Here is an 18,942-nt window from a genome sequence, read left to right on the forward strand (position 1 = left end):
TGTCCCAGAGAAAATATAGAAGCCAATTGATTTAATGTGTCACCATTTGCAATCTATAAATATCCCCGTGGCAAACTCAGAAGATCTCAGTTTATTTGTGGCTGGGAAATGGAGACCAAAAGCAGCCTCATATATAAATACAATGGATTTCACAACCTCAGGATTTATTGTCTCTCCTTCAGCAATGGGGGTGACACACTGAAACAATACTGAGCCATAATGGGAAAACTGTCCTACTCAGGATTTATGAATTTATAAAGGATAGAGTCAGTTTTGTTGTGTGATTCAGCAGTAAATCACTGCTTGTGGGTGCCAGAGTTTGCATCAGGTGGGAAGGTGCTCGTGGAAGGACACAGCACGTTTTCCAATGCAGCTGTTGGGCATGGAATGGTAATAAAGGGAAGAAGGACCTGCCCCAGATCCAAAATGCTCATTGAAGCACGTCAGTAGCCAGCACTAGAAACATAAAGCTTCACAGCCAACGTTTGGAGGGTTTATTTAATTAGGAAATATATTCTGTCAGGCTTGTATTTAACTTTCTGTTTACCTCACCCTTGGCTTACTTTCTGCCTGTGGGTAGATCAGGACAGGTCACAGTTATATGCAGCTTTTATTTACCTGTGAATTTAGGTTTCCATTACTTTATCTCTGAATTATACACAGTGTTTGATGATGTGCTGTAGCATCTACGAAAGGTTTTTCCTCTTTTATAATTGCAGCTGGTATATTCAATGTAATAAGGGGGGTGGAGTGTGTGGTGGTGGAAAGAGAGGTTTCTATGCCCAGTCTGACTGTGGCAGGAGGGTTCTGCTTTCATCCTCACAGAGGATGTGCATGTTGAGAGACATGTTTCTGAACAGCAGGCACAATGCTGTGTACTGAGGCTCAGACTTCAAATGGGGCATAATCAGGCATTTCAGGCCCCTGCTTATGCTCCTGAAGAGTTGGCCTGATTTTCAAAAGTACCAGGCAATCAACATCCCCTTATTGATTTCAGTGGGAACTAGTCAGCCTTCAACACATCAGAAAAATTGGGCTGGTTATTTAGAAACCTGCTTACGGTTTTCAAATCTATACTCTGGGGCTGGTTTTTTATTTTTTTCGTTGCTGGAACTGGCCTCTGCTTTCCTCTGCTGCATGTGCTCTTCATATGCTCAGTAATGCTTTTGCTTACTCTGCAAACAGTGGCTTTTCTGGCACACTTGGCCCTGGAAGTCCTGTAGATTAACAGGTTTTTTTCCTCTCAAGATCTGCTTTGGGGAAGAGGAGTTGAGGAGTGTGGTTTTGGTAATCAAAAAGTCATCTGCCCTCTCTTGCATTTCTCCAAAGTTTTTCTGTTACTTCTGAGCTGGGAGTCCTGGTTTTGCAGTGAAGAAAATGCAAGGTGGATATTAGGAGTGTTTCTTGACTGTTGTGGGTTGAGAGATAGGCAGGTTGTGAAGATTTTGGAGAACCAGTTAAACAAACAAGTTTTGGGACTGTGGGGCGTTGTTTGAGTCTGCAGGTTGAGGAAAGTGGCTGTCTCAATTCGGGGAACTGCAGATGCAGGACATCCATAGAGGCTTGCAGCTCCTGTTGGGGGACATGCAGATGGATCTGAGCAGAAAAGAGCCTGAGAAATGCAGGTCACTAGAGGAAGAAGGCGAAAGGGGGTGACATTTCCCTTACCGGTGTGACGGGAGTTGTCGATGGCTGTTACAGCCGGGTGCTGGTTTCCTTCCATCTGACGCTGGGAATGTCCTGCTCTTTTGACTTACATGTGTGAAATAATTCACAGGCTGGAAGAGGAGGAGCACCCAGGGATGCTGGACTTGCCTGTGCACTGAGGGGTCCTGGGCTGATCCCACAAGGCCTTTCCCAGCTCTCAGCACAGGAGCACCGTCCATCAAGGCAGCGGAGTGCCACTGAAACTAAACTTTAAAAGACAACTGGAAGTTTGCAGGTATTCTTTCAAACCAAAGAGCCAAACAGAGCCTTTATTCCCACATTAGCCTGGTACATGTTTTTGTAATCATAACAGCAGAACAACTTACAAACAACCTTTCTAAGGGCTTGTGGGGGGTTAGAGGTCCTGTCCCTCTGGCCTTGGTCTTACAGCTTCCCACACCTTCCGTCAGAGACTGGGGGAAAGAGTGTCTTTTAGGGTAAAACTCTCTATTCTTCATTCCTTTAGCAGCTTCCCGTGCTGCCAGGCAGCAGCATGGGGCCTGTCCAGGAGCAGAGCAGGAAAGGAATCATTGCCAGGTCCTGATTTCTCCAGGGCATCTCAGCTCCTTACGATCCTCTGTGCAAAGCACTGAGCAGAGGTTTTGTGTAGCCATCATGAGACTAACATTATGAAAGATGCTATTGATATCATTCTGACATAGGAAGCATGTAAAGAATTAGAAACAGACTCCCCTGAAAGAAGCAAGACAACGGGATATATTACAATATCAAAATGTACTTGACAGGTGGAATTTATATAGCACATAGTGAAAGAAGCTGTTTGGTGAGTGATACATTTCATATTAAAACATATAAATCATCTACTTGGAGAAGAATTGGACTCTCTGGGCAAGTAGCTTAGCTGCTGCATCTGACATGCTGCCTGTTACAACAGATATATTCATTTATGAAGCTGATAATCATTGCCTACTTTTTGTATTTATTCCAGGGTAAAATTCAGAATTAGATATATCAGTCACACCATCTGACAATACTCTGTCTGTTACTGGCTTGATTGTGTTATTCCAATGTTGCAGTATAGTTGATACTCCCTAGTTAATCAGTGCATCTATTGATTAATATATATTCCCATTAGAGTAAATATAAATCATATTAAATTAGATAATATAACCATAATAAACCTGCTGTATCCAGTATGTAACATACTAAATCAAAATTAGCAATTACTAATTGAAATTATATCCCCTCGTATAGCGTTATATAAATCAAAGGCATTTCTCTAAAATCCATGCATCATTCAGAAGATTAATCCTCCAGCAACTGTAAATGTTTTTCCACTACATTCATTTGGCTAAGCTGGATAATGGTAATAGCCTGGAGGTTAAATACACAACGCTCTGTTAGAGCTGACAGAGTGGTTATTGCCACGTGTGTCCTTAATGCCCATCACATTGTACCAGTCACAGAGCCCTGGGGATGGTCAGTGCACTGCACCCACCAGCTCCTGGGAGCTGGGCTTCCTCAGCTCATGGAATTAAGGGGAGGTTGTCTCTACAGCACACTTGGAAGTCTTTTACTCTCTGCCTTGGACACAAAATATGGGGACACAAAAAATCACATGCTCATTTGAAAGAAACATCAGTGGTTTGGATGTTCTCAAACCCACCAGTGCTTTTCCCTTCCTTACTTCCCGCTTGAAACTCTGAAGGTTTCAAAGGGGTGTTTTGAATTTCACTCTCCAACATCCCAGAGAGCACATGGGAACACCAACAGGAACTGCTCTCCCATGAGCAGGCAGGACAGTGACTGGATTAATACTGCATTGACCCAACAGCCCTGCATGGACAACATCAGGCCTGAGTGAGGGGATCCTGCCAGGGTCCAATGGAGTGTATCTGGAGAGAAATACTTTTATGAATGATTTTGGAGTGCATTTCTGTAGGCATCACCACTGGCCTGTCAACAAGCACCTGGAGAAGCCCCACTTTGCAGACAGTGCCATGGGGAGAAATGCTGATTGCTCTGGGGTGAGGAAAGGGTGAGAAGTAGTGGGTGAGGCAGCCTGAGCTCCCTTCACGTGCAGCAGCTTCACAAAACGTCCTCACCACGCACAGAAAACCAATTGGAGGTTACACAAACCTCTCATGCTTACTCTGCGTTTTCCAAGTAGAAGACTGGGCACGAGTCCAAACACATAATCTGAGCGAGGGCATGTCACAACAAATAGGAAAGGGATAATTAGAATTTTATGAAGTGGCTCTCTATAATGCTACCTACTGTTTACTTACCAACAATTTTAAATTTAGCAATTGATGCATTTTTAATACCAATTAAAAAAAAAACATATTTGCTCATATTTGCTCTTAGTTATGTGGGGGTTTTTTTAAAATAACCCCGTTTCCCCGGTGGGACCGATGTGTGTGCACGTGTGTGTGTCTGCTCATAAAATGGTACCGAAATGTGTGAGAGAACAGGAATGTGGCTTAGCAGACAATAACTCTCGATTTCATTGTTTCAAGTGTTGTGTTTTTTTCTAAAAGTCAAGGAAAGTGCAGTTCACTGAAGACAACAGCAGTGAGAGAACCATTCCTGGGCCTTCTAGCAGTTTGGAGGAAGATACATATAAGAGGTAAACCTAAAAGCAACATGAGATGGAATGTTTTCTTCATTGTCCTTCACCACAGGTGAGTAACTTTGCTAGCTCGAGTGGTTGTTTCTTTTACCCCAGGCAGGACTATTTCGGTGGTATCTAACACCTCTGCATCGTGTCCAGCAACACAGTCATTTGATGTATCTTTGGGGAAAAAAGGATGCTTTAGCGAGACACTGCATGGATATTCTTATCCATAGGCAAATCTGAGAGTATTAATCTAACCACAGCCTAAATTACACCCACACAAAGATTTATTTTAAAAGCAAACACACAGAATGTAGCTCAGCATTAAGTATTTTTATCTTCCTAATAAAGCCTCTGAAACTTGAAGCAAAAGAAAAGCAATGTGTACAAGCAAGTAGGCATCTGATAATTTCTCTCCATAAAATCAGAAATTCAACATTTCAAATCCTTTATTGCTTAGTTACTTTTAACCCAATTCACATAATGCAAGCATCTTCTTTTCTGCATAAGTAGTCAAACCCAACCAGATAGCTAATTGCTTTCCCAAGCTGTGGTCCTTATGACTTGTGCACATACAGGTAACCCCATTAGGCATCATCAAGGTCCAGTCTGTGCATGTAAAAGGTCACATGTTGAAATGCTGAGCTACAGGATTCTGAAAAATCTGAAAGTATTGCTTTGTGGTGCTCGTGATTAATGTGTGTAATAGGTTTTCACAATGTGGACAGGGTGAATGGTGAAATGGATTCAGGTCTTTCTATTTTCTTTTCAGCATGGTATTATCTAGAGAAAAAACACTAATTACTAGAAGCTAATAGCTAGTGTGTTACTTACCCTCTTAATTAGTACCCTAATTATTAAGTGTGGTGACAACCACTAGTTAAAATGTATTTGCTTTTTAAGACTTTGTTTATCTGTCTTCCCACTCCCTCTTTTTAATGACACTGACACCAGCAGAGTTGCTGGAGAGGGAATACCAATAATTTCCCCCCGGGAAATGAGTCATTTTGAGTCTCCTGAACACTGTTATGATTTTCATTCTGTTGTAAAATGCTTTTCACCTTTGAACTGTTGGCGTGTGTTAGATTTTGTTATTAAAGTGCTAACATTTGAAATTGTGAGGATGAACTCAGGGGACTAGAAAAGGTCACCTCAGCAGCACAAGAGCTCACTGAATGTCTGCCATCTGGGAGGCTGGAAGGCTTCAGCTGTCCATCCCTAAACCCTGAAGCATTCAGTGAAGTGTTGCTCATCATGTCTGTCTAAAGCCATGATGTCATGTTGGGATGGACTTTGTGCAGCCCCATGGATAATCTCCCGCTCTCCATCCTTTGGAGCAGGAGGATGTGATATCTGGGGGCTGCCGTCCCATGTGTCTGCACTGAGCCCAACACCCACTGCAAGAGGAGGTCTCTGTCCAACGTTCATCCGTGGTCAAGTGAAATGTCGAGCAACTACATGTGGATTCTTAATAAAATAGCTGCTTAAGTAGAAAATTAAGCATAAATACCTGCCAAAAATCCTGTATTGAGGTGATTGGTATATATGGGCCACTGCCAGAAGTTGTAATAATACAGCCTTTTTATGGAGTCTTATTAACTTTTTCCAGGGAGCAGCACATTGTAAGTGACTGAAGCCGGTGATTTAAGATGCGTGGCAGAGGGGAAGAAAGATCTCTTGATTACAGAGCAGAGCATATGGCCATGCTTGAGTTGGATATGCTGTAGCATACCAGAAAAAGTACTTTGTTAGCTGTAAAACCTAATGGAAGGAGCGAGACACCCCTGCTCTTTCTGCCCTTGATTCTTGGCAGTTTGGATTACAAAATACTTAAAGGATGTAGATTAGGAAAGATGTGTTAACTGTATGTACAGTTACTGTTTCTGTGGCCTCATTAGCATGCAGGATGCTTCACACTGATTTGACATTGTTTCTGCCCTGAGGAGCTTGAAATCTGAAGGCAAAACCCTGTGACCATCTGAAATCTGAACATTTCAAGGAAGGCTCTGAAGAAAGGATTCATGAGACTGTGAACAAATACGTTTTAGTTGCCATGTCAAAAGCAGGGAGCAGGCGGGGAGGCAGAGGTAAACAACTGGAGCGGAGGAGAAAAATAGCGAGAGAGTTCTAATTGTTGTCAGTTTGATTCCAGCCTTGTTCACCCCGACAGACTTGGCTGCCTCTTTGTCAGTGGAGGCTTTTCTGATTTACACTGATCTAAGTGAGAACATCTTCCCTGCTTTTATCCAACTCAGCTGCTGCTGGAATGGTTTTAACCCTTTGGTCCTTTTGCCTTGTTCAGTCTTTATGGGTGTGCAAGGAGGAGGTGGCAGCAGCACGGGCAGGGGCAGGGTGGGCAGGCAGCTGGTGATGCTTCTCCATGCGGGGACCCTCTTGGAAGAGCTGCAGGGGTTGATCTGTACTCCTGCAGACAAGGCAGCTTCCTGCAGCCGATCTCAGGTTTTCCTGCAAAGTGATGACCTTCCCTATCGGCATCCTTTCCCTTGTGCTTTTCTGGTCATAGTCCTTTTGGTCCATCAGATCACGTTTGTGCCACATGTTGCACATTCCCGTGTTGTGTAGACATACCCTCCACTCAGCCAGGGAAAACAACCACCTCAGGATAAAGCCAGTGTGCACTGGGGATAATTAGAACGTGCTCGATGCTTTCCTGGGAATAGCAGTGGCCACAGAAGTGTAGTCAGGATAAGAGGCAAAGGGAGCTTCTTTGATCTGTGACCTGGTGGTCTGGAAAACAAAGAAAACCCCAATCTAGTTTGTTAATTAGGCAGAAAATTCTCCGAGGCAGTGAATAAATGCCTGGGCTGGGGTGGAGGCACCCTGTGGAGCCGGCACACGCCTCTCTGGCTCCAGCTGAGCCTCTCTCCCTACAGCGCTCGGTGCCATCCCGCTGCTGTGCCCAGTGCTTCTGAGCCACACAGAGCACTGGGTTTGGGCTGTGACAGGAGTGCGGGTTGTCTTTCACACGACTGAAAACCCTTTTCTCTTCTTCCCTTCTGATTTGAGATGTAAGCTTCATTACTGGCAGTAGAAAATGTTTGGTTTCCTTGAAAGACACTCAGCCTGGGGCAGGTGGGGGTTTCTGCGTGAGAATAAATGTGACCAGCCCTTTCCTATTCCCCCTTCTTGGCAGGACTGCAAGAGTCAAAAGGCTTTAAAAGCAGCTCCCCTTTCTGTGCTGGTTTATAAATGTCTTTGTAGCTACACTAATAGCAGAGCTTGTCCTTTTCATTTTTTGTTTTCTTTTTTTTTCAGGTCTGTTCTGCCAGAGAGGTACTGCAGCAGGATGTGGAGAGGAAGGAAAACTCCTTCTGTTGAGGTTTTGGCACATGCTGTCAAGACCCCACTAGTTAGATGGGACCCAGCTCCCTGAGCACTGGTCACTTGAGGCTCACCAGGACTCAGCAGAGTGTTCTGTAGGGTTATCTGTCCCACTGCCAGGTAAAAGCCCCTTTTCCATCTCACCTGAGACTGGGGTGTCTTGGTGTCTCCCACATCTCCATTATTTACTCTTACAGGCTTTCCCAACCCTGCCTACAGCAGTCAAGCTTTAGCTTTCCTGTCTGTGTTTTTGTATCCATACAAGTGTTTCTGTGCAGTGATCAGGGAAGCTTTCAGCACAAATTATTTATTATCATGCTCTAATATAACACTTCCTTAAAACATTATGTATGTTGATATGAAAATGTGAGATCACTTAAAATTAAAAGATGCCTGTTGGTGTTAGAGCATTTCAAAGAAGCTAATGATTACTGGGGTGGGGACAAATAGCACAGTGCTCTCTAGTTTTGTGTTAATTTTATGCTTTTTAGCCCAAAAATTGTATACAACTGTAAGATGTTTGCACACACAGAATTAGATGTGCTGAAGCTGCCACCCATGTTTCCTCGAGGCTTCTGTGTGACATCTGTCTCTGGGAACATTTGTAGTCACTGTACTGATAAATGGTACATAGGAATATTAGGGATAAAGGGTTCTTCTAGGCTTGATGTGCTCGGAGTGGCCTCAAATTTCATAATTATTCACAATAATGGCCCATGGACAGAAGACAGTTTCTCTATGGAAGTGCCAGGAAACTAATTTCTGAAATTGTGCTGCTCTGTGCACACAGCATTCCCTGGGAAGGAGCCTGGATTGGCACAATTCCTATGCACAGGGCTCTTGTCCTCACTGGCCACTGGCAGAACTGAGTTCACAGGGATCCGTACATTGCACTGGGTTTCTTTCCCCCTGAGCTTTAGAGTTGCAAGGAAATAAAATCATAAAATTGTTCCAGCAGCAGGGGTCCAGTGAATGGGTAATTGTCACACAATGTGCAGGTGTTTGAAAAGGTGGAGGAAAAAGTAACCTAAATGTCCTCCTTTTACTGGGAAAATGTATTCTTATTTATGAATAATTTTTGCTGTTGAAGGAAAGTGTAAGACACAATCAAAGAGACCATAAAAATGAAATGTATAAAGAGTTATTTACATTATATTGGAGAAGAAGGAATCACTGGCAGGGAGAATGCTGGTTTATTTAAATAAAAGATCGAGTTATTCAGAATTGCACACTTAGATTAACTGCTGTACAAAAACTAGTCCATAATTCTTCCCATAGTAGAAATAGGAATTTTAGTGAGCACTGCTAAGGCTCTGTGTTTGTATCCCCAGACCACACTGGAGTCTGGTGTCTAGCTTCCCACAGTGCTGCTCTGGTGGAACAGCCCTTCTCTTCCCTTCTCCCAGCCCTTTGCAATGCCCACAGTTTTGAGTCACCAACTTTGTAGCCAAGGACTGCTTTACCCATACAGAAATATGCTCCCACTGTACAAACAAAACACTTCAGTGCTATAAATGCTGCTGTAGAGACCAAGTGGAGCCCTGTGCCTATTTCCTGAAGCCATCCCCACAGCCAGATAAAGCTTTTTGTGTTCCCACTGGCAGGTAAAGGAGTTCAGAGCCTCACAGTTCCTGGATTGTCATATGCCTTGGGTTGGTCTAGAGGCAGATGCTGTCACTGTCCTCCTTTCTCTTCTTAAAGAACGACCGATTTTTACAATTTTTAATGAGGTTTGCTAGTAATTGTCAACATCCAAAGGCTCATCACTAGACCCAGACATTACATTATCCCTGTAGATGCTCTTTGGACTGTCAAGCCTGTGTAATTGGGGTTACATCTGGGGTGCTCTCTACTCTCTTTATCCATTCATTGCTCTTGCTACAGTGCTAGAAGCAAGGTATGGAAAGTTCTTTTGCATGTTCCTGGCAGACAAAGTTAGCACAGAAAGGAGCAAAATACCATGTTTCTTTAGTTTTCAAGATGCATTTGGAGACTGGTGCAGCTGGACTTGTGTAGGTGGATGTTGCACCTCATTTGTACGACTGGTGATCGGTAAGGAAAGTTTCTTGCATTTGCTGTTTCAGTCTGTCAGTAATGGAGCATGAACAGGCATGAAATGTCATAATCTCAGATTTTTGCACTCCTATATTTTACCATAAAATTGATTGCTTGCTCAGATTTGAGGAATTGGACTGTGCTGAACAGATTAGAGTCTGTTAGTACAGGGCAACCCTGCCCATCCATTAAACAGAGGAGCACTCAGAAGGGGTTTGTGCTCTTGGAAGTTCTACCCAGAAAAAGATGACTATATCCATAAAGAGCATTTTTTTCATATCTTCCTGTTGACAGAAAAACAGCCCAAATAATGTGGTTTTATAGTGTATCAGATCCCTGCCAAGGGACAAGTGTTGCTTAAATTCAGCTTGAACTTGCTCTTTCCACTGGGAAAGGAGTTCTTACCAACATGCAAACTTTGTTAGATGCTTTCTGCTTTTCATGGCAAATGACAGTTCCCGAGGAAAAGAAAAAGTGTTTGACTTGGAGGTTTTGGTTCTAATAAAAATTCCAAAGTTTTGGTGAGAGCTGAAGGAAGTTTTATATTCTGACCTAGCAGGACAGACGTGCAAGGAGCAAATGAGGACTGTGCCTAATGAGACACTGCTTTAGAAATGTCCAAAAGATTTGTTTCCCTTGACACTCTGTTCAGTTTTCTGTCATGATCAGCTGCTTCTTCAGTCACTGCTTTTATGCCTTCAAGGAGAAATTCCAACTGATGCTCTGGGTTACTTGCAACACTCTATGTGTGTAACCATGCTTGGTAAAAGAAACTGGGGGAAAAATAAAAGGAAAAGCACTTTTTCTTTCCACATTAAGAAAAGTTCCTCCTTCTGAATGCTGAAATAAAGCTCAGCATAACGTACAGATGAAAGACAATTCTGTGTCCCAACCCTCCTGAGCCGTAGGGCTGGTGGTCCTGGATGCTCAGACCACCTCACAGTGAGTGCCTGGATTTTATTCACACAAGAAACTAGACCTTGAGTGGCCCATGTATAAGGCTGTGTGTAACTAAATGTCTGTACAAGGCAAACATGACAGCACAAGCAACTCTCTTTTACCATCACAACCCACCATGCATAATGCAGAGCTCATGAATAATTGGAGCAATGGTCTGTTCCCAAATTTATGATGTTACACAAATTTTTTCACTCCAAAAGCAAACACAGGGGAAGTGTTATCTGTCAGGAATAAGTGGGGACAGGCAGCCACAGGAGCTGGAGATGTGGAGCAGTCCCTCGAGGAAGGGACTCTCACAGCTCGTGAGCAATGCCCACAATCCAGGGAGAAAATGAAAGACAGCCAAAGGTTTAAAAATCATCCCCTTTATTACAACATTACTCAGTGCCTGTAACTTTGGGAAATATTGTTTGGAAAGCTGATTGTTCAAATGGGTGTGGATATGAAATCAAAAAATATGCTGCCCTTGGAGGCAAGGCCATAATCTTTTATTTCAGTTAGAAGCAAATAAATAGTAACTATTACTCTTCAGCCTTTTGAGTGCTTTTGTGCTCTTAAATCCGTGAATGATTGTGTGGGAGAATAAGGAAGAAAAAGGCAACCTGCTTAAGATAAAAATAAGTTCTGTGAGTTTTCTCTGTTAATTTTGGCCCAAGACTACTGCTGAGCCTGAAGAAAACACACTGATACTGGAAGAAGTTGAATATGTTGTCAGGGGTTTTTTTACACTCGTTATTTTTATTTTTCCTTTTGGCCCTTCTGGATTTGCCTGGGAGCACCTGCTAGTCCCTATGAGCTAGGGGATTTCTCTTCCTTTTTTTAAAGCTCATTCTTTCCAGAGTTAAAAGGTTCTGGTTACTTCAGAGAGAAGTCAGACTTTGCCATGCATTGTCCAGAGGATGCAGCCAGAACCACTCCTCCCTCATGAGAGAAACAACCCACGCCAACTCCTATTAAAATACGCAGATGATTTCAAATTACTTTGGTGCCAACTTCCATTTGGCACTTTCATGTTTCATATTAACTGTCCTGCTTAATTTCAGCCCACTTTTCTTCCTCTGTTTGTTGCCATTGTTTTCATGTTTGCTGTAACTTCAGCAAAACGGGAACGGGGCACTTCATAAAGTTCCTTAGAGGAACTGTGATGGTAGGATGCACAGGAGAAAAGATCTGGCTCATCTGTATGATTTGAAAAATTGGTGTTGGCTTACAACCTTTGGACATAGCCTTGAAAAAAAATCCTTTGAAAATGAAAGCAGAAAGTGAGGATTTCAATTTAAATCATCCTGAGAAATCCTATATTCAGTCATCACCACTGAAATGTGAGTCACTTGTTGGCGAAAACATGCGAAAACGTCTGTTCTGTGTTAAAACACAGATTAACCAATGTCAGCTTTGAGAAACTGGGAGGTCTCATCAAGCCTTCCAGATAGCACAAGTGGAGATGAGTAATTACACTGAAACCTGGAAGGAGGAAGCTGAGGCTGCTCTCCATTTTTCCCCACAGGCCATTGCTTTACTTGATAACAAAGGATCCTTTCCAGCGTAATCAAACTTTTTAAGTTTTCATTTTCAACATTCAATCCACTTTGAAATTTTTCAAGATGTATTTCAAATTAAATTTGGCTTTGGTATTCTGAGCACAGCATGGAGAGTTCATATACTATTTAATGTGATTTGCCAGCTTCTTTAGTTTGGAAGCTTTTACAGCAATTCCAAATCACTACTGAAAAGTACCGGTATTTACATATATATAGATGGAAATCTGGCTGTAATTTTTATTTTTCAGACCTCATTTCAGAACCAAGACATGATGGTAATGTCTGTGAGAGATGGACTCCTGGGTTGCAGAGCCAGGTTGGTGTATTTCTTTCTAATAAATTTCTAACAGTATACATCTTTACTGAGATCTTCAAATATGTCGTTTTCTAGAAGGCTAGACAGCAGTTGTCAGGCTGTATTTTAGAAATGCAGTTCTCTATTATATTTACCTTCAGTCTAAACAGATGCTCTGGGTGGCATCCCTGCCCATGGTCTTTAAGGTCTCTTCCAACCCAAATCGTTCTATGATTCTAATTTGAGCTGACAAAACAGTAGATCCTAATCTTTATGATTTTTTTGGGTCATACAGTTAATTTGTCAATATTCCTACCCAGTTAAGGACAAACTTATGTACAGAAAGGAATCATAGGCAGGATCCTTTGTCTTTATTTTTTGGTACCGGTGGGGCATGGATGGGTACACATATAGTTCAGAAAGCAAATCTGTCTGTCCTCTTCCATTTTATAGAATTTCCGCCCATCTGACTGTTTTTATCTCACAGAAAATGGGAAGAAAATTTCCCCACTGAGCTTTAAAGGCTTCCATTGAAATAACCAGCCCTACTCAGCAGAAAGTTACCCTCAGTGGGTGCGTGCGTTCGAAAGGTTACGAACTAAAACAAAAAAAAAAAGCAAAGTCCTAAATTGGATTGCTGGCAGCAGCTCCTCATGTTTCATTTAAGCCAGTTCAGTTAAAATGACTTTCCTTTTTGTTTGCCAGGAGAAACGAGATGCTTTGTTTAAGTTCATTACCTCTAATATTTTATGAGTAGGTGGGTACGGAGCTTTGCTCTGTTTTCTGTGAACTGAACTCTCAGCTGAAAGCATCGTTGTCTGAGAAGTTGCCACTTCACTCCTGTTTGGATGCAGAGCACCCACCGTTGTGCACAGGCTCTCACAGTTCCCATTTGTGCCCTCTCATTAAACTCTGTGCCTGGGTTTGCAGCCTCAGCAGCTGTGCTGCTTAAATAATGGGGGAAAGGCTTTTTTCTCCCACTTACTTTTACTCTTTGTTTCTCCATGTTAGGCACAACTGAGATGTTTCTCTCCTGGGTCACGAATAAGGTCAGACTTAAGGCACAAACGTGGTCTGTGCTTACCTGTCCAGATTCCCCAGTGCCTGTAGAGGTGTAGGAGGTGCTGTTAGGGTTGAGTCACCTTTCCTATTGGATACAATGGACAAAATGCCCAGTGTTGCTCACCTGCATGGACTAATGTGTCCACACAGATGTGCCCACAGTGCATAAATATTCTGCATCAGGCTCTGCCCCATTTGTCTTCTGCCTGAGGCTGGCTGGCCATGGTGGGCAACAGGGATGATGGGATGCCCTTTCACAAGGATTTATTTCACATGAGAACTAAGTCCTTTCCCTGTAGGCAGGTCGGGCTCAGATGTTACTAAAGATACGTGACTTGTCCCAAATTGTCACTAAATAATGGCTCTTCTGAGGAATAGAAGAATTTTTGACTCTGCTCCTGGTTTCTCATTTGATTTAACATGGGTGCAGCCACACTGGAGGAGTAGCTGTGGGTCCCTGCAGTGTTGTTCCTGGGTAAGCGGGGCTGAAGGCACCTCACCAGCTCTGTGCCAAGGAATGTTTAGGACACAAAAAAGGTTTTGCTGTTATGCAATAATCTCATTTCAGAGCAAGATAATCGAGAAGACAGAGTATCACAAGAAATGATGGAGAGTTAAAGAACAACCTCAGTAAAAAGACTGTGAATAACTTGATGAAGGCACATCAAAGTGCTCTCTTGGCATAAGAAGCAGTCCAACCTCATCCAGAGGCTGTAAATAATATTGCCCCCAGGGTTCTGCTGCTCAAGCAACAATACAACACAATCCTTTCTGCAGAGCAGGGGCTCAGTTTGGATACTGGTATGGCTACAATTTCCAGAAAGTATAAGCACTGCAAAGACAGTGGGAACCAGCAGCTTGGCTTCTTCCTGGCGCCTGCCCGGAGCCCACACAAACTGGGTAACTGCAGCTGCAAAGTACTGCAACTGTGGGCCAGAACAGCCCTAAGTCCTCCCCAGTTTATACAAGAGCCTGTTTCTTCATTTGAAAAACAAAACAGAACAAACAAAAAATACAAAACAAAACACATAAATCTGCTACTTTAAGGGCTATTTCTTCAGTTTTAGCACTCTCTAAAATACTCAAATGAACTTCGAAGGCAGATATGTGAAGTTCTCTGTGGGTGAGGATTAAGCAAGCCCAGTTTAATCCTACAAGGAGTAATCAAATGTGGAAACACCCTGCCTGTTGCCCTTGGGGGCTTTCAATGAGCAGCAGTGTTCAGAGCAAGCTTTGTTGTTGGCTGGAGCCACCTCTGAGCTGGTTTCCAAATAGCAGTGCAATCGTTGATGCAATCCTGCCTATTAACTTTTTATTTTATGTTCTGTATATTTTTATTACAGAAGACAATAGGCAGACCAGTGTGCTTGGTTAATCAGGTTTATTTATATCCAGACTTCGTGTTTCCATTATAACTGGAACACACAGAGTAAAGAACAGGGATCTTTTGGTTTTTTAGAGAGAAAATACCAGGTGCTTAAGGCAAGCTGTTAGGTGACATGGTGAGCAAGTTTGATTTTAGAAATGTCACTCCGTGGTGCCTGGAAATTGAAAACATCCCTTCCAGGTACCTGTTTCAGCTTTTGGAAATGATGGTCACCCAAAAGCTTTGACCCAAGTTTCACACAGAAGGCAAAATGAGTAACAGTAACTAAATGAAAATGAAAAATGAATTGTCTTTTTCTCCCTGGAGAAGAGATTCATTCTGCTGGAGCTGGATAACACTTGGAAGCTCACAGAGCTCCTTTTCATTAGAGAAACGAAAGCCTCATCATCCCTAGAGCTCTTAATTAGGCACCTTTTGCCATTCACACAAATCTGTGTCTCTGCTGTCAAGTCCTATTTGTTTTAAAAATTGATTCATTCATTTCAGCTCTTTTGTTGGGCAGCAGAAATGGATAGACCAAATGAATCCAAACACTTTGTAAATCGTAAGGGGTTTAATATAATCAGCGTGGCCACGCCAAGCTCAGAGAACAAGTGTACGCCAAGGCTTTGGTGCAAAATGCTCACAGAGCAATAACAAAAACCATGTTCAAAGCAGAGAGGGCTACAGAGGACAGAAAAAAAAAAGCACATATGGAGTATTAGCTCCCTGCAGACCTGTATGGTACTCTTTCATTTCTGGGGGCTATTAATCTGCAGGAATTATGTATCAGATAGGTTGGAAGGGTCAAAATGAAAGTGCTCAGTTTTAGAAATACTTCGGCTGAATGTTTTTAGTGCAGGTTTTCTGATGAGGAGTGGTTTAAATGTTTTATTTAAAGGAGATGGCAGCTCTTTTTTCACCACTTTCTGAAAAATAGCATCTTTTAGGTATTGAATATAAATTTCTATTGAGATCAGCTGTGTTTGTAAGCCTTCCTTTGAAGCACTTCTCCATATGATAACATTCAATGTCTGTTTACAGGGAGGTTTTTATTTCATGCAGGAAACACTTGCTTTTGTGTAAACATGTAAATATATATATATGAATGGGTCTATTTGCATATGAATGTTTTCTCTTCATTGTTTTCTTGTTTTAAAAATCTCAGCCAGCGTTTAAACAGGAAAAAAACAATAACCATCACTGGTGGGATCTGCACAAAGGGTTGGGGATGCACGACTGGAGCTCATCTGTGAAGCCAAGCAAAGCTGATTTGAGTCCCACCACCCAGGAGGCTGAGCCTTCCATGTGGCTGGTTGCTGCTTTCCAGGTTGAGAAGAGTCTCCAGTTATCTCCATTTTCAGGTTTGGATGATCTTTTCAAGAGGTAGCACTAAATATACAGAAGGTTGGGTTTTTTTCTAGAATTTTGTGCAAATAGTCTAGGTTTGTCTGAAACTTATCTTTTAAGTTTAAAGGTGCTATGAAGTTGTTCTTTACATGGATAGAGAGGCAAATGGCCTGTTATTAATCAGCGTGCTGCATTTTGAAAGGGGGATACAGGGAAAGGTAAGTATTTATCTTGTGTGGAGACTGTATGATCTGGGGAGAAAGAGTTTTAAATAAAGACCAACATGATTAGAGGAAAAGAATAAAGATCATTGATTGGAAGTCTTATAGGAGTAGTTTTCACATTGATTATCTGATTTTCTTTCCAGTATGTACATCTTTCTCTTTAAAAGTGGTATCAGTTTGAGTCATTGTTTACTGTGTTTTGTGGTTGCTCAGATGAGCTGTGCTGTGAGAAAGCCCCAAAGCCTTTGCTCACATGCACATAGAGGAATATAGACCATGTGTTAGATGCAGGATGTGTCCCTGCAAGCTCTCATCAGCCAAATTGTGCCCTCACTGGTGTCTCAGCTATCAGTTTGGAGTTTTATTAATTTTTTTTTTCTCGACCTCTTAGAGAAGTTATCAACAAAAGTATCAGTGTATTAGAAATAGCTCAAGAAATTAAAAAAATCCTCACCTCTTGTATTGCTGTGCCTATGTGTTGTTGCTGGTGGTTTTACAAGAGATCCAACACAAATACCTTTATTTAGCTGAATACATTATGGTTTGCTTTTTGGTTCCTTCTTTTTCAAAGATAAGCAAGTCTTACTCCTATTTTATTGATTGAAAGTTGAAATCTCCATAACCACACTGAGAGTCTTGCTGACAAAGCAGTGTAAGCAAATTGTCTTAGAGATACTCACTTCCCAGAGGATGGAATCGAAAAGGATTTATGAAAGGGCTTCACACAAGAAGGAGCTTTGCTCTTTCCCATGTGTGGACAGTGCTCTCAGTGCCCAGCTCAGGTTGCTGAGGCAGTTTGATCAGGGCCTCTGTCAGCAAGGCCTCCTCAATTGCAGCATTTTATATACACTCTTTTGCCCAAGGTTATAAATGTGCCTGCAGTCTGTATTTTGCTTATAAACATGAGACATGATCCATGCACATATTCTACATTTGCAGCACAAGTTCTTTTGAATAATGGCAGCAAAAGCATTAAGCATTAAGCATCAAGGCCTGATGGATCTGTGTAAAACCCAGCAGAGACACCCTTAAGACTGTAACTTACTTAGTTTGCACTGTACAAACATCCTTGGGTCTCCACCTGCAAAAATTCAGAGTGAAACTCTACTCAGAAAAGCAGTTTCATGTGGTAGTGTATCAGGGCCAGGCATCTGGTGGTGTCAAACTGAAAATGTGACATGTTGTGTTTAGCCAGACCTGAGATGAATTTTGAATGTTGCCCAAGCTTGGAAAGTTTTACATGGTTTGGGAGGAGGATGAGCTGCTGAAATGCTCATCTTAACTCCAGCAGCCACTGCAGATCTCACATATGTGTTGAGCAACACAGGATTAAGAAATCTCAGGCCTGACAGATAGAATTCATTGGGGGAGAATATGATGCACCTTGCAAAGCCTGAACTGTTCCTCTCTTGTTTGTATCTGGGTGTTGGATGGCTCCAGCAAACCACTGAGTAGCTGGCAAACCAGTATGAAAATCTGGTATGGCAGCTCTTTGCTTTGCCAGCAGGTTTGTTTAACCCCTAACACAAACACCCCAGGAAAGGTGCAGACTCTGGCCAGGGCTTCAGTTTCTAAATTTTAATCAAATGTTCCATGTTTATCTCAAAGCTGTGTTTCAGATCATAGTACATCACTATCTGGAGCTATGGTTTTAGGCTTCCATCTGAAATGTTTTTAGGCTTCCTGGATATTCAGGTTGACTTTGTCCCTGCAGAGCCAATACCTCTACATGTTCCTTTGCTGTGACAGAGGGGGAGGTTACAAGCCTCTGTTTACATCTTCCCAGTTCACTCAGCTCCAGTAATTACTGACAGGTCTAATTACCACCACATGGCTGTATTTCAGTGGGGGACAGTATCAAAGACCCCAAAAGCTTCTGTAAATGCGTAGTTTTTTTTAATCTCACAGAATCAATTAGGTTGGAGAAGACCTCTGAGACCGTGAAGTCCAACCTATGGCCAAGCATCACCATGTCAACTAGACCAAACAGTGATTTGTGAAACCAGCTGGAGCTTTGCTGACAGATATCAGATATTTTTACATTCTAAAACCAGCTACAAATAAAATTGGTAGCATTCAATTAACCAAACGAGCAGAAAGGAAAATGTGTTAGGGAAGGGAAAACAAATGCTTCCTTTACATAACAATAGAACTTGAAAGAGAAGAAAGCAATCTGACAGTATGGAATACCTCTCGGTATTGCCTGCCCAGGACATAATGCATAATAATGCAGGACTGAGTAATGTCGCGTGAGAGATGTGATGTGGTGGGAGATGCAAAGGATGAATTAGTCACCGTGTTCTTTGCTAAGTGACTCAAATAAAAGACTATGTGAGAGCCACAATCAGAGGAAGGAAGTTATTGCCAGTCCTGGGTACTGAAACTGAGTGGGTTTACATTTTTAAAAGTTTCATACATTACAGCCTTCTGAAAGATTTGTTGGTTTAGGGATCCTAAACCAA

The sequence above is a fragment of the Neopelma chrysocephalum genome, unplaced genomic scaffold (genome assembly GCF_003984885.1).
Source record: "Neopelma chrysocephalum unplaced genomic scaffold, ASM398488v2 Primary Assembly neopelma1_147, whole genome shotgun sequence".
NCBI lineage: Eukaryota > Metazoa > Chordata > Aves > Passeriformes > Pipridae > Neopelma > Neopelma chrysocephalum.